The following is a 14,572-nucleotide window of genomic DNA, read 5'->3' on the forward strand; positions in this document are numbered from 1 at the left end:
CACAAAAATTGACATGTTTATAGGAGGTATTTTCATCATAACTAGTGCAATCATCATTAGCATCATGGATATTCAAGGAGTTCATACTAACAACATTGCAATCATGCTCATCATTCAAAGATTTAGTGCCAAACATTTTATAGACTTCTTCTTCTAGCACTTGAGCACGATTTTCCTTTCCATCATTCTCACGAAAAATATTAAAAAGATGAAGCGTATGAGGCAAACTCAATTCTATTTTTTTGTAATTTTCTTTTATAAACTAAATTAGTGCTAAAACAAGAAACTAAAAGGTTCGATTGCAAGATCTAAAGATATACCTTCAAGCGCTAACCACTCCGGCAACGGCGCCAGAAAAGAGCTTGATGTCTACTACACAACCTTCTTCTTGTAGACGTTATTGGGCCTCCAAGTGCGGAGGTTTGTAGGACAGTAGCAAATTTCCCTCAAGTGGATGACCTAAGGTTTATCAATCCGTGGGAGGCGTAGGATGAAGATGGTCTCTCTCAAGCAACCCTGCAACCAAATAACAAAGAGTCTCTTGTGTCCCCAACACACCCAATACAATGGTAAATTGTATAGGTGCACTAGTTCGACGAAGAGATGGTGATACAAGTGCAATATGGATAGTAGATAATGGTTTTGTAATATGAAAATATAAAAATAGCAAGGTAAAGAGTGGTAAAATTGGATACATAAGAAATTTTAAATTTTAAATTTAAATGACCATGTTCATTGCAAAGTTCACAAGTATGGTGAAGAAATTTTAAATTTTCAACACAAACATCTAGCATTTCTTGCAACCATTTAGTTTCCAAATACTTATGCCTCTTACAAAATCTATTTTCCCTATTTGGTGTGTACTTGCAAACTCTAGGCACTCCACAAAAATTGACATGCTTATAAGAGACATTTTCATTATGACTAGTGCAATCATCATTCATACTATGGATATTCAAGGAGTTCATACTAACAACATTGCAATCATGCTCATCATTCAAAGATTTAGTGCCAAATATTTTATAGACTTCTTCTTCTAGCACTTGAGCACGATTTTCCTTTCCATCATTCTCACGAAAAATATTAAAAAGATGAAGCGTATGAGGCAAACTCAATTCTATTTTCTTTGTAATTTTCTTTTATAAACTAAACTAGTGCTAAAACAAGAAACTAAAAGATTCGATTGCAAGATCTAAAGATATACCTTCAAGCGCTAACCACTCCGGCAACGGCGCCAGAAAAGAGCTTGATGTCTACTACAGAACCTTCTTCTTGTAGACGTTATTGGGACTCCAAGTGCAGAGGTTTGTAGGACAGTAGCAAATTTCCCTCAAGTGGATGACCTAAGGTTTATCAATCTGTGGGAGGCGTAGGATGAAGATGGTCTCTCTCAAGCAACCCTGCAACCAAATAACAAAGAGTCTCTTGTGTCCCCAACACACCCAATACAATGATAAATTGTATAGGTGCACTAGTTCGACAAAGAGATGGTGATACAAGTGCAATATGGATAATAGATAATGGTTTTGTAATATGAAAATATAAAAACAGCAAGGTAACAAGTGGTAAAAGTCAGCGTAAACGATATTGTAATGCGTTGAAACAAGGCCTAGGGTTCATACTTTCACTAGTGCAAGTTCTCTCAACAATAATAACATAATTGGATCATATATCTATCCATCAACATGCAACAAAGAGTCACTCCAAAGTCACTAATAGCGGAGAACAAACGAAGAGATTATGGTAGGGTACGAAACCACCTCAAAGTTATCCTTTCTGATCGATCTATTCAAGAGTTTGTAGTAACCTTACTAGAGGGGAAGCGACGTCTACTTCCTTCGAACCAAAGATGAAGAAAGAAGAATGCAAAATCAAGAATCCGCAGATAAACAATGAATGCATGGAGAAGATATTAGTCCAACTAGTGGGAGCAGTTATGAAAGTTGAAAATCTTCTAAAATGCATACTTGTGGTTCTTGTTTTCTTTGGTCTTACTATTCTAGTAAAGATTTGGTGATGTCTTATGTATCCAATGTTGTTGAAAAAGCAAAGAAATGCATTATGTTGGATCAAATTAAGGTGCAAATTTAGGTTTTCCGAGGCGGGAGGAGCTGCGCCGGATCAACCCTGTAAAGCCGACCCGTAAAAGAGCATATTCCGCTAATATCCCTTTTTACGGGTCCGTTATGCGGAGTGTGCAACTGCGGCCATCCGCGCCGCCCGCAAAGCGTTTTTCCGCAAACTGCAAACACGTTTTGCGGACCGGTCGGATGCGGGATCTGCTAGAGTTGCTCTTAGATCACTATTTTAGTTATCAATGATCTTATATTAATTTACAGATGGAGTAGTTAGCACGAGAGTTGGTAAATAGGATGGGGTGTTTCATGCTTGAGAGGCGACTAATGCACAGGCGCTATTATAACTGTGCTACTGATAAATTGTTGCAAGAAAGTTATCTCTTAGGTGTAGTTGAATTAACAACTCAACTGCTAAGGCTTATAAATATTTTTTTAGCTTCCTTTATGTCGAATCAATAAATTTGGATGAAATATTACCCTCGAAAACTGTCATGGCCCCCTTATACTTATGGATCATCAAGACTATATTCCCGCGCTGTTGCCGGGGAGTATAGCTCTATTTATTAAGTTCACTTGGAAGTCAATTATCTGATGTAATTTATCTTTACTATGAAGAAACTCAATTTCGTTTTGAATTCTATTTTTCCTTCAAAAGCAAACTTTCCCTAAATGCCAAATGGAATATTTTTGAATAGGTATACATTTTGTTTGGTCCTTTTGAACAAATATTTTCTGCCACATATTTTGAACGCCTAGATTAAATATTGTATTAAATTTCAATTTGTCTTAAAACCCATATATGCTCTAAATCTAGTATGGAATATTAACAAAAAGTCAAATGTTTTATTGGTAATTTATTTTTCTGCTCAAGTAAATACAAAGTCCTTCTAAATAGTTTCCCTTTTGGATTTTTGAATATATTCCAAGAACCAATCCAATTTAATCTTTTTTGGAAACTTATCATAGGCTTAAATATTGTTTGGGTCTTATTAAAAATACTTTTCAGCCCAAATAAATCTTTTAACTTGTCACCGCATTTTGGGATTCAAAATTGTTTCCTAAACCTTTTAGGGTTCATTCTATTTTCCCAAATTTCAAACTAGGGTTTCAAATATTGTTTGAGGTTTATGGAATTTATTCCAACCCAATGAAGGCATCTTTGTGTGTGCTCAATTTGGATTATATAGTTACTCACTAAACTTCTACTTAGGTTTCTTTATAATCCCAAATTTTAATTGAGTCACTTTTTCAAACAATTCAAGCAATCAATAATCAATTCTAGCTAAAGTAATCATTGTCAAACGACATCAAATGCGTAATATAATGTATGCAATGAAAATCCATACATATCTTTGGTTACTCGTGTTAGCAGTGAGTTGATACGTCCAAAACGTATCTACTTTTCTAACCACTTTTGCTTGCCCCAGTTAAATAATCTTTCTTGGACTAGTTATTATTATTACTAATGGTGTTGTTTACATGTGCACTTGACAACAATTCACCAAAAAAGTAAAATGATATTTTTGGGAGTTTTGGAGCAAAAGAGGAAGACCACCCGAAAGATGTCACAAGGACCGATGAGGGATTCCACCCCCACACGTGGGATTGTGGTATGGCTGCATGGGGCCATATGCATCCATGGCTACCATCTTCCAGCTATAAGACCGAACCTTTAGAGGTACAGAGTCTCTTGGAACCTCTTGCTTCCTCTTATGCTACAATTGTCAGAGGCGAGAAGGCAGCAATTTCTGAGAGCGGATGCTCGTCAGCGCACTAAGTAGCCTAGCATGTCTCCGGTGGTCCTTATGGATCTCGAGGATGTGGCAAGGTTTGCTTTCATGTTGGTAGGTGGGGAGTTGAATCTCAATGTTAGTGGAGTTTAGTGTCCATGTGAAGATGGAGATGTAGTAGCGGCGTTTTCTCGTCGAAGTAATGTTCTTCCCATTCTCTCCCCATTCCAATGGTGTCCTTCTCGATGATAACATGGATGAAACGACGATAATGACGGTGATTTTTAGAAAAGGGGCGTGCGGGAGGAGCATGTACTCAACTTCAAAGGTTCAATGTCGGGACATCAATTCTTAAACCGGCGTCGGCACGGGGGCATGACGCTCTCTATGGGGACTATTTTGGCCCTTGATGCACTATTTCAACTGGTATTTGCAATGTCGATACCGGATGCACCACCCATTGTCCTTGCACATCATGAAAGGTATGAGGGTATATGATGGTTACTTAAAGATGAAGAAGGATACCACTGGCTACATTGTCCATGTTGCCCTTACAAGGCTAATTTAAGCTTGTTGGTGTTGGTTGCCAGCATTGTTGAGAAAATCATTAACTGGTAGCTGCTGAGTTGGCTGGCATGTAGGGGATTAATAGACTAATCGTCCATTTAATCAATTAATCGACCGATTTATGAAATTATCGGCTACTTAGTGACGCTACGAGTAGGTTTAATCGGCAAGTTAACTGGTTATTTGGACGAATTCATGAACATGGGTTACCGGTGCAGCCTACAAACGCCTTATCCTTCTCATATGGTGTGTTAGCTGTGTTTGTTTTTCTTAAACAAGGATGAAATGTATGTGTTTGAAAATTCAGAATGAAATTCCTTGAATCGCGACTTCGTACAAAAAAAAAACAAATGCATGGAATTTGAGAATGAATGGTATCACGTGTTGAAAGGCCCAATATATTTTTCTTTCTTTGCACAACCCTCATTTCGACGTAATCCGTCCTAAAAATTTGCAGACATGTGTATATCTGTATTTTTTTTAGAGCTTTTCGAACTGTAAAAAAATATGAATTTTGAATTTTGCAAATGGAGGCAGGCCTGCACGGAGCTCCTCGGCCAAAAGCAATTTTCGGTTTTCCTACACACTGGTGTAGACAGAGATACTAAGCAGGCCAATAAAGGCTCAAAGCAAAACAGTAATAAACCCAGAGAACAGCATCAGCTCCAGCCAGCCAAGGCTGTGCTGTGCTTTGCTTTGCGTCTTTGGCCCGCATCGGGCTTGGAGCTGAAGAGCAAAGGCTACACAGTGCTCCTCTCCTAGAAGGCAAAGCAAAGCGCAGCAGCCAGCAGTAGCCGAAGAGCAGCAGCAGCGGAGGCCCCCAAACCCAAAGCTCGCCAAAGCTTTCGCTTTATTCCCTTCATATTGGCCTCCGTGCCTCCCTCCCCCCACACTCCTCTGCTACTGCCGCTGCTCCCTCGCCTCGCCTCGCTCTGTCCGTCCCCTCCTCCTGCTCGCCTCCCCCTCCTTGAACCCACAGACCGCGCAGCGCAGCGCAGAGCAGAGCGCCGTCCGTCCTCTCCCGCCTCCCCCTCCACGACCCTCCAGCGCCGCCGGCGCCCGCGAGCTCACTCCTCGCATTGCGCGCGACGTGGGCGGCCGGGTCGCCTCCGTGTCCTCCGCCGAGTTCCTTGGATTCACTTTCTTTCCCCCAGGTGCCGGCCAGCCCCTCCCCCATTTATTTCCGCTGCCCCTGCCGGCCCCCGGGCGTTCCCGCACGGCCGGGCCATTAACTCCCGCCCGCTCGCCCGCCACCGGCATTGATCCGACCGGGCGTCGTGAGCTGGGCGTCTGGTGGGTTGTAATTGCAGGAGCTTTCTCTTTACAGGCTCGTGTCGCCGGCCTCTTTTGGGGCTCTCTTTAATCCTGAATCTTGCCGTCTCTGCTTCCGTTCTTGATCTCGTCCCCCCACCCCCAAATACGCCATTCCTTGGCCCTTCTTTTCCCCACCAATCGCCTCTCGAGGGATTCTCGCCCCTTTTGTCTGAGCCGCCGAGCAATTCTTGGCAATTCCTGCTTCTCCTTCCCAGCGCGGAATCTTCCGAACAAGGGGTGAAAAAAGGGGAGGGAGAGGAAGAATCCGCCCTCCTCCCTTTTGCTTTAGGATATCTATAAACTGTTCGTTCTTAGTGGGGCTACTAGAAAAGGGGGCGAAATTGGGAGGGGATTGGGGGGAGGAGCCATCCCATCCCACCCCTGGACCTGCTGCATGAGGAAGCATTGAGACAATGAGAGATGAGACTCCAACCAAGAACAGGGTAAGTGACCACACATCAATCAACAGCTACTAATAGTATTATCTTCACAATTATCCTGTGTCCAGTCTCTGATCTTGCTTTGGCTCTGATTGGTGTGGGGGAAAAGCTGTCCTGGTCCAAGACCATCGTTAGGAAGTGGTTCAACATCAAATCAAAAGCCAAGGACTTCCATTCGGATTATGGAGTCGAACAAGGTACTAACTACATGCTGTTAACCTCAGGCTTTTTTCCCTCGGTGTTCTGGCTGCTGGATATGAATTTCCTGTTGTTTCCAGGAGCAAGTTTGACCTCCTGCTTCCTACTCCTATGTAGTGTAGTAATTTTTTTTTGGTTATTGTTGCAGAAACAACCAAACACATGCTTGAGACCTCAGTAAAAATGCAGATTGTTTTCACTGTCCTTGTGCTAAAATTTTGCTCTGACTATTTCAGTGGGGATGCAGTGGAGGACCAGCTTCTCAGAGAGGGATGTGTGCAAGACCAAGAAGAGCAGAACAGGTACTACATTTTGCTTGCGTCCTCAGTCCTCACAGTAACTATCACTGCATTTTCAGATTTTTCACCCCTTTCCATGGGTGCAAAATTGACCGGTCAACATGGTGTCCTATGCCCAACTGACCAAATTAACTCTACCTGTCCTCCTTAGAGAGGCTGCCCAGGAAGAACTCGGATCGGGACTGTCGAGCAGGAAACGGAATCGACCGCGCCTACATCACAAACACGCAGGACTACAGGTATATAATGCTTCTGTACAACAAGATCGATTCGCCGATCATTGCGAAAGCGAAGTCAGTCTGATGTGACAATCCATGTAACCGTGTGCTTAGGGTGTTCGCTGGTACATGGAATGTGGGAGGAAGGTCACCATCCAGTCATCTGAATCTGGAGGACTGGCTCCATACTTCTCCTGCTGCTGATATATACGTCATCGGGTATAACTCTAAACTCATGCATTTACTTGAGCAAATATTCGTTTTTTGATATATAGAGCATAAACATCCTGAAAAATGGTCCAAATGAATAATGAGAATGTTGTTGTCCTATCAGGTTTCAGGAAATTGTTCCTTTGAATGCTGGCAACGTCCTCTTGACCGAAGACAATGGTCCAGCGAAAAAATGGGTCTCTCTTGTGAGAAAGACGCTAAATAATCTGGATCTCCAGGGCTCTGCCGGGTACAACTACCACACCCCGTCGCCGGCTCCGGAACCTATCGCGGAGCTTAATGTCGATTTCGAGAGATCGTCAAGAAGACAAAAGAACTCTTCGTTCTTCCACCGGCGTTCGTTTCAGTCCTTGGGTCGAAGCTCAAGAATTGACATGATGGATCCACACTCCCTAGTGGACCGACGGTTCAGTGTTTGTGACCGGATTAGCTTTGGGAGCAGGCCAAGCGATGTTGACACCAGTATGAGGTGTGGTGGGTCCTCTGATGATGAGAATATGGACGAGGAATCACCTGGTGGCACCTTCTTCTCACCAATGCCATTTGGATATGGTGCTCCACTATCAACAGATGACAACAACAGACGGTTGGTAAACTCTAAGTAAGTATTCTTGACAATGAATATATATTCTTTGCGCCTGTAGCATAACTTAGTTGTTGCTGAGACTAAGTTGCTAGATGACACAGTTTCCACTGGAAAGTAGGAACTACTAATATTTCATCGATACATCTTACAAGCTTCATATTCATTCATCACTTGGAATGGCTAAAGTTCTCTGAACTGAAACTCAGATTTTCTATGACACAGCAGGTATTGCTTAGTTGCTAGCAAGCAAATGGTTGGGGTTTTCCTCATGATTTGGGTGCGGAGTGACATAAGGGAGCATGTGAAGAACTTGAAGGTGTCATGTGTTGGTAGAGGCTTGATGGGATATCTTGGAAATAAGGTACTGTTTGCCATTTATTGCTCAGCTTTTCTAGGTGTGCAGTAGTCAATCTTAAGTTCGTTGTGTGCATTTATTTTTTCCTGGCACTTTTCTTGGCTTTACATAGTTTTATATATGACCCATTCCCTCTTTTTTTTCTTAGGGATCGATATCAATCAGCATGTCTCTGCATCAGACAAGCTTCTGCTTTGTTTGCACACACTTAACATCAGGTCAGAAGGATGGCGATGAACTTAGAAGGAATGCGGACGTGGTGGAAATATTGAGAAAAACCAGATTCCCACATGCTCATGGTGCACGCGACGAGAAGTCGCCAGAGGCAATTCTTGACCATGAGTATGTAGTACTTCCAGCTCGGCTGTACCCAAGTAGAATAAAATTGCACAAATGGAAGACCAATATCTTATATAGTGTCTCATATATTTTGTTTCTTTCAGTCGAATAATATGGGTCGGGGATCTGAATTACCGGATAGCTCTTTCCTATCGCTCCGTGAAGGCTTTGGTCGAGATGCACAACTGGAAACAATTGTTGGAAAAGGATCAGGTAAGCCATTCTGGTCAGAGGTTCGGAACTGATAACATATCATATACCTCTTGAAGCAACTTGCGCAGCTCTGGCGATCACATTCTTGGCCTTGTTTCTTACCTGAAAATTTTCTGCAACAGCTTCGTATAGAGCAAAGGTTTGGTCGGGTATTCGCCGGCTGGAAAGAAGGGAGGATTTATTTTCCACCCACGTACAAGTACTCATACAACTCCGACAGATACGCGGGCGACGATATGCATCCAAATGAGAAGCGGAGGACGCCCGCATGGTAAAAATTCACAAAACAAAACTTATCGATGCATTATTACATCCAAGCATACCTTCTTCCCCTTTTACATCATGACTTTCCCCTCAACGAAAACATTTTTCTTTTCCTGAAGGTGCGATCGGATTTTATGGCATGGCAGAGGCCTAAACCAACTATGTTACGTCCGCGGCGAGTCTAGATTCTCAGACCACAGGCCTGTATACAGCATTTTCACGGCAGAGGTTAAACTGCCGAGCCAGGCCCAATTCGGCAGCTTCACCCGGTCCAGCTCCCTAATGGGGGTGGATGAACTGCCATACCCAACTTATCCACGCAGTTACACAGATATCAACTTTTACTGATTGTGCATCCCCATGGAGCCAAGGTTTGTATTCTACTACTAGTACCAGTATATTCACTGCACTGTCTCATTGTTTAAGCTGGCTGCTCTGTCAGCTTCACTGAATTCCATGTGAAGGCATTGTTGTACTCATCATCATCATAGCTTCCCTGCAGACATTCTTTCTTCGGTGCCAGAGTAGGGGCAGTAGCTTCATTCCTCCCAAGATTCCAGCAACTGTAATATTTCCAGGCAACAGGTGATTCTGAACTGCTCTGCCCTTCCCCCACTCCAGTTCTTGTGCCTCCTCATGGTTAGTGCTGTGATAGCATATGCAGAGGGTATGCATTTTTTATTTATTATACCACCATGAGTGCAAAAGTTTGCTTGAGCTAACACCTCAGCTCTCACCGTCGTGCAGATTGCAGATACTCAAGAAGATGCCATCTAATTCTAGATTTTTAGGTATGTGATATACTTGAGTAGATCGTCGTTTTCGAGAGACAGTTTAAAACGGGACCACTAATAAGACCTTCCCACACTTGTCTACAGGAAGATTTGCACCGTCCGTCCGTTCTGCACAGTTTTGATTGATTCTAACCGTCATCCCTGGGCGGGCACACATTTCATTTCCAAACCAGAATCCAGAATGCAGGACTGCTCTGGTCGTGATTTAAGCTAGTAGATAGGGTAGGAGTCACTGACAGCCGAAGCTAATTTTGTGGCGTGCCGTTTGGATTTCCTTTTTCCGGAGTGGTTTGTGATTCGGAAGGGAATGCTTGTTTTTCTTTTTCTTTTCTTTTTTTCTCATATTTGCTTGGTCTCCTGATGTAACAAGAGCCACTTGGCTCGGCTCGGCTCGGCCCAGCCCAGTCATTTTAGTCAAAATAGAAAAAGAAACAGCCACCATTTGTACAGCATTATCATCATCATACCATCTGAAGCTTGAGCGGTTGAGCCGTTGTGCTGTGCCTATGATGGATTTACTATGTTTATAGTGCTTACTACTGGAGTGTCCCTCCCCATGCTTGGCAAGAAATGATCACCGGGCAGCAGAGGCTTGCGCGCAAAGCAATGCTCCCTCCCTCCCAGGACAAAAGAAGAGAAAGTTTCACCCACAAGCCGCCTCTGCCTCTCGCTGCCTGCTGCTGCGCCCTGCAATATTGTTTTGTTTTCTTGTAGCTTTGGCAAGGCCAAGGGAGGGGTGAAAGTGAAACCTAGAGCGAGGGGCAGAGGCTGCTGGCTGCGTGGGCGGCAGGCCGGGGGACACGAAAGCGGTGGGGGCGCGCCAAAAGGGCCGAGGGGCGCTCCCTTCCCTGTCCGTCTACTCAGATGGAGTGCAGGCGCGAGCACTCGGGTGCTACCGGTCAATCGCTCGTAGGAGTGGTACTACGACGCCATTGCCATGGCCATGTCTGCTGTGTCTTTTGCTTTCTCATCAAAAGGATGGAAACAAAAAGAGACCCTCGCTCGCTCCGTCCAAAACTACTGTATATCCAGGGTCCAAAGTGGAAGTGCACTAGAGAAGAGCATCTCGTCTCAGCGGACAGGACGCACCACCTGTGTCGTTTTTACCACGGTATCTCTTTTGCTTTTGTGTTACGCCTCGCCGGGCTGTAAACCCTAGGCTCATCTCCCTTCCGTCCACGGCTGGCCGCGAGAGTTTATACTACTACACTGCTACACTTCAGGCATGCTGCTTGCTTCTTGCAGGGCAATGAGCAGTTGTCAGGGTGAATAAATCAGCGGCTACACGAATCGTATGGAGCCACGGTCGCCATGGACATGGAGCGAAGCCAGGGAGCGCATGGCAAGGACTCAGGCCAAAGATGGCACCCACAGTCACGGGCAGCAACTGGCACCTGGCCGGACCGGCGCCGCACGCCACCGGCGTCCTCCTACACTAGACGGTTCTACTATTTTTTGGACGATGGACATAGGCTTTCGGCGCTCGCTTGGGGTGAGCGGCACAGCAGCGGCGGCCGAGAAAGGAAGGTCCGTGCATGCGTATACAAAATAGCGTGTCCGTCCGTGTGCGTATGACATCCGCATGGGAGGAGGAGACCATGGCACTCCCGCTGTCCCCATTTGTACGTCTCACACGGCCCAACCAGCTCCCTTCCCTGGATCTCGACAAAAATCCCATGCATGTCGACCAAAATATAAGATCGATAACGCTAAACATACAAAAAGTTACACACAATTACACGCTAACTAGGCTTCTTTCGTTCTAACTAACCTCGTGATTTGCAATTACTAGCGCTCACAAGAAAGTGGCGACGGCGACGTATAATCGCCTCGCCTCGCCGGGAAGCTTTCGTTAAGAGGGAGAACAAATGGCGGGATGCCGGCCACTCACGTCTCGTGTAGCCCCATGATCTGTCTGGTGCTGCGTAACATGGACAAGGGATCTGGATCAGACCTCGCGTCCCCATCATGTGTGCACGAGTGGAGTCCCGCGGTCGCATTAAGGGCGCGCGGCTCTGTGTCCAAATCAAGCGCTAATCCATCGATCGTGCTGGAACACAATTAGCATCACGCTCTGTCACGGGCTCATTCCCATCGACGAGGACGACAGAACGGAATCCCCGTCCACGCGTCCGTCCGGCGGAACAAGGAGGGAATAAATCCGTGGATTTTTCAATCAAGCTTAAAAGCGTTCTTGAATCCTTTTTCTTCCGCGTCTCCTCTCTAAATTATATTCTTCCAGGCTCTGATTTACGGAGTTGTGGGTAGGGTCCTCTTCCTCTGTTGCATTGCATTTGCATGCGCTTCTTTTCACGTAGAACGCCGTCGGGTTGAGTTTATCTCCACTTGTTGTTGTGGTTGCAAAATCAATCTCCACTTGTTGTTGTGGCATGCCCGGTTGCCCCCGCCTGCCGAGGGTTCCCGGGACAGGGGCTGCCAGACGGTGGCATCGCTGCCCCAACCCAACCTTACGGATCAGCGGTCCTGCACAATCCATTACCGTGTCTATTACTCCTGCTCCTGTTGTGGGCAGGCCCAGTGATCTTGCCGGCCGGCCGCCGGTTGTATTGTACGTACCGACGGAACCGAGCTCCTGGTCACAGAGTCTAGTGGCCGATCAGTCTGCTGTTGCCACTCTGTGATATGATATCGGTCGGGGATATCTTTTCCTCGTCAGGGAACCTGCACACGTTGGACGACCCCATCGATCCCGAGAGCCGGTGCTGCAAACAAGTTGGGCATCCGTGTCCCTGCGCTGCTTGCTGGAGGTGCCACTTACTTAGAACACTGTACGTCCACAACTTCATGTCGTCTACTCGTTGCTGTCCACTGCCCTGCCATCTCTGCCTCTCTTTTCTTTGTCTTCTCCGCGCACAGACACGGAGAAAAAGGAACAATTCCCAGCTTGCATTGGTCTTATTTCTTCACCGTACGTGTTGATTGAAAAGACTAAACTAATGTGCAAAGTAGCGCAGTATACACGAAATGCATCTTCCTTTAGCGGGACAAGAGGGCGGCCACCCCGGCGATTCATGGGCCTGTCTCCGCCGACGCCGAGCCGTCGAGCCCATCTCGTCTATTATTCCGTGACACGTACGTACACGGCCCTCCTCTCGCCGGCCGCCGGTCAAACCAAGACGCCGCAACCGCCGTCCTCCTAGTGCACCGCGCCCGCCCACTCACCCGCCCGTCGTCGTTCCGTCGCCGCCGGCACACCAGAATATACGCGCATGCGCAGTTCGGTGCACGGCGACCCATCAAAATTTTGTAGAGGCCACGAACGATCGAATGATCAGCTCTTTCTCGAGAGTAGCAGTGGGGGCTCAACAAGCTAGCCACTCAACCCCAAAACAAGGGGACCATAGGGACCCAACGCGCGCACATGCACATATACATATTGTAACAGCGTTTGGTATTGGAAGATTGATAGATCGAGCTGGGGCTACAGCAGCGTTGCAACAGCACGGACACACACGCACGCATCACCTGTATTATGTGTGTTGTAGTGAAGCTCCCACTCACCCCAAGAGGAGGAGGTGGGTGCCTTTTGTGGGGTTCATGAGTGTGTGTGCATTTAGGAACACCTTGGCTTGGACCATGCATGCATGGACAACCATCCTATTGGAGATGTCTTGGCAGTTGGCACCTCCTCAAGTGATTTGTTTCGTCCGTGCATTGCATGCATGATGCGTCAACCGGATCGGCCTCGATCGGTTGCACCAGGTTGTGGAATATACTCTTTGTGACAGGATTTGTGTGTGACATATGCACCGCCCATGCACTAATAGGAAGAAAGGAATTCGATCACTCGAGTGGTAGGAGCATCACTTGGGTGGTTCATATATTTGCAAGTGGGACTTCGTTCAGGTGTCATCTGGTCAAACTGTGGGCTCCTTCTGGTTGGCACTTGCTTTCCGTTTCTGGTGCGGAGTAAGCTTCAACATTGCTCGTCACTTTCTTAAGACTATTTGTTCTTTCATCATTGCTCGTCTGGTTAACCATTAATTGTGCAGCATGAACTCTCTGCTCCTAATTGTCTATATATTCTAGGAGAGCCACGCACTAGCTAGGCTGAGTTGTTTTGAGAAACCTGACCGACTCATCTACGCATGCATCTCCATGCTTGCATAGAGAATCTTGTCCAACACAAGGGTGACAAGTATGGGCAACTTGTTGTGTTGTGCTGCAAACAAGATTGATAGGTGTAGGGCCAGCAACTAAAGGAAAGCTCTGTCGTGCCACCCAGCATCGATCATAAGCAAGATGATTGTGAGGAGTGGAGGAGAGTGTGAGAGAGATTATCTTCCTGATTTGAAGCTTCGAATGTTTGAACAAGGATTATCCGTATTAGTGATGGAACCGAAATGGAACCCCCCTTCAACATGACTACAGCTTAATTTGTTTCCCTTGGAAAACAAATAGTACTGCAATAAAGCAGCACCAATTAATATGGATCGGGCGGAGTAGTTCCTCTTGGCCATTCTTATGTTGTCCCATGTCTTAATTATTTCCTATAAACAATTTGGCTATTTAGCTTGCAAAAGGCGTCATATACTCATGCTTGTGGGGTAAAGCACAGGAAGCTAGGGGCAGAGCGGCGCAAATCTGTTCGTGCTTTAAATAAACTTCTCGTAATCTAATCATTAAAAGTGTAAAAGGCATCAGGTCCATATCCTATTAGTCGCATAGCAGCGCAATTAGCTAGTAGTGTTGGTTTTCTTTTCTAGGCTTCCACTCGATACAGAACACTACTGGCTACTAATCCTCGCGGATGAGCTTGGCAAAGTGAAAACTTTCTTCAAAATCCAGAACAGATATGCTATATCATACGTGGTTTCCATATTGATGATATGGTAAGCATTACTACATTGGGCACCACCAATTGCTTAATAAGAGGTCTCCGCGTCAACAATAGCTTCCTTAAAAAGCATAAATTGTAAAGCATG

The 14,572-nt window shown here is 45.5% G+C and overlaps 1 pseudogene; it reads left to right on the forward strand.

Moving 5' to 3' along the window:
* The first annotated feature begins 5,196 nt into the window (after nt 1–5,196).
* On the forward strand, nt 5,197–10,140 carry LOC123087335 (type I inositol polyphosphate 5-phosphatase 4-like; annotated as a pseudogene).
* The last annotated feature ends 4,432 nt before the right edge of the window (nt 10,141–14,572 follow it).

The sequence above is a fragment of the Triticum aestivum genome, chromosome 4A (assembly GCF_018294505.1).
Source record: "Triticum aestivum cultivar Chinese Spring chromosome 4A, IWGSC CS RefSeq v2.1, whole genome shotgun sequence".
NCBI classification, from domain to species: Eukaryota; Viridiplantae; Streptophyta; class Magnoliopsida; order Poales; family Poaceae; genus Triticum; species Triticum aestivum.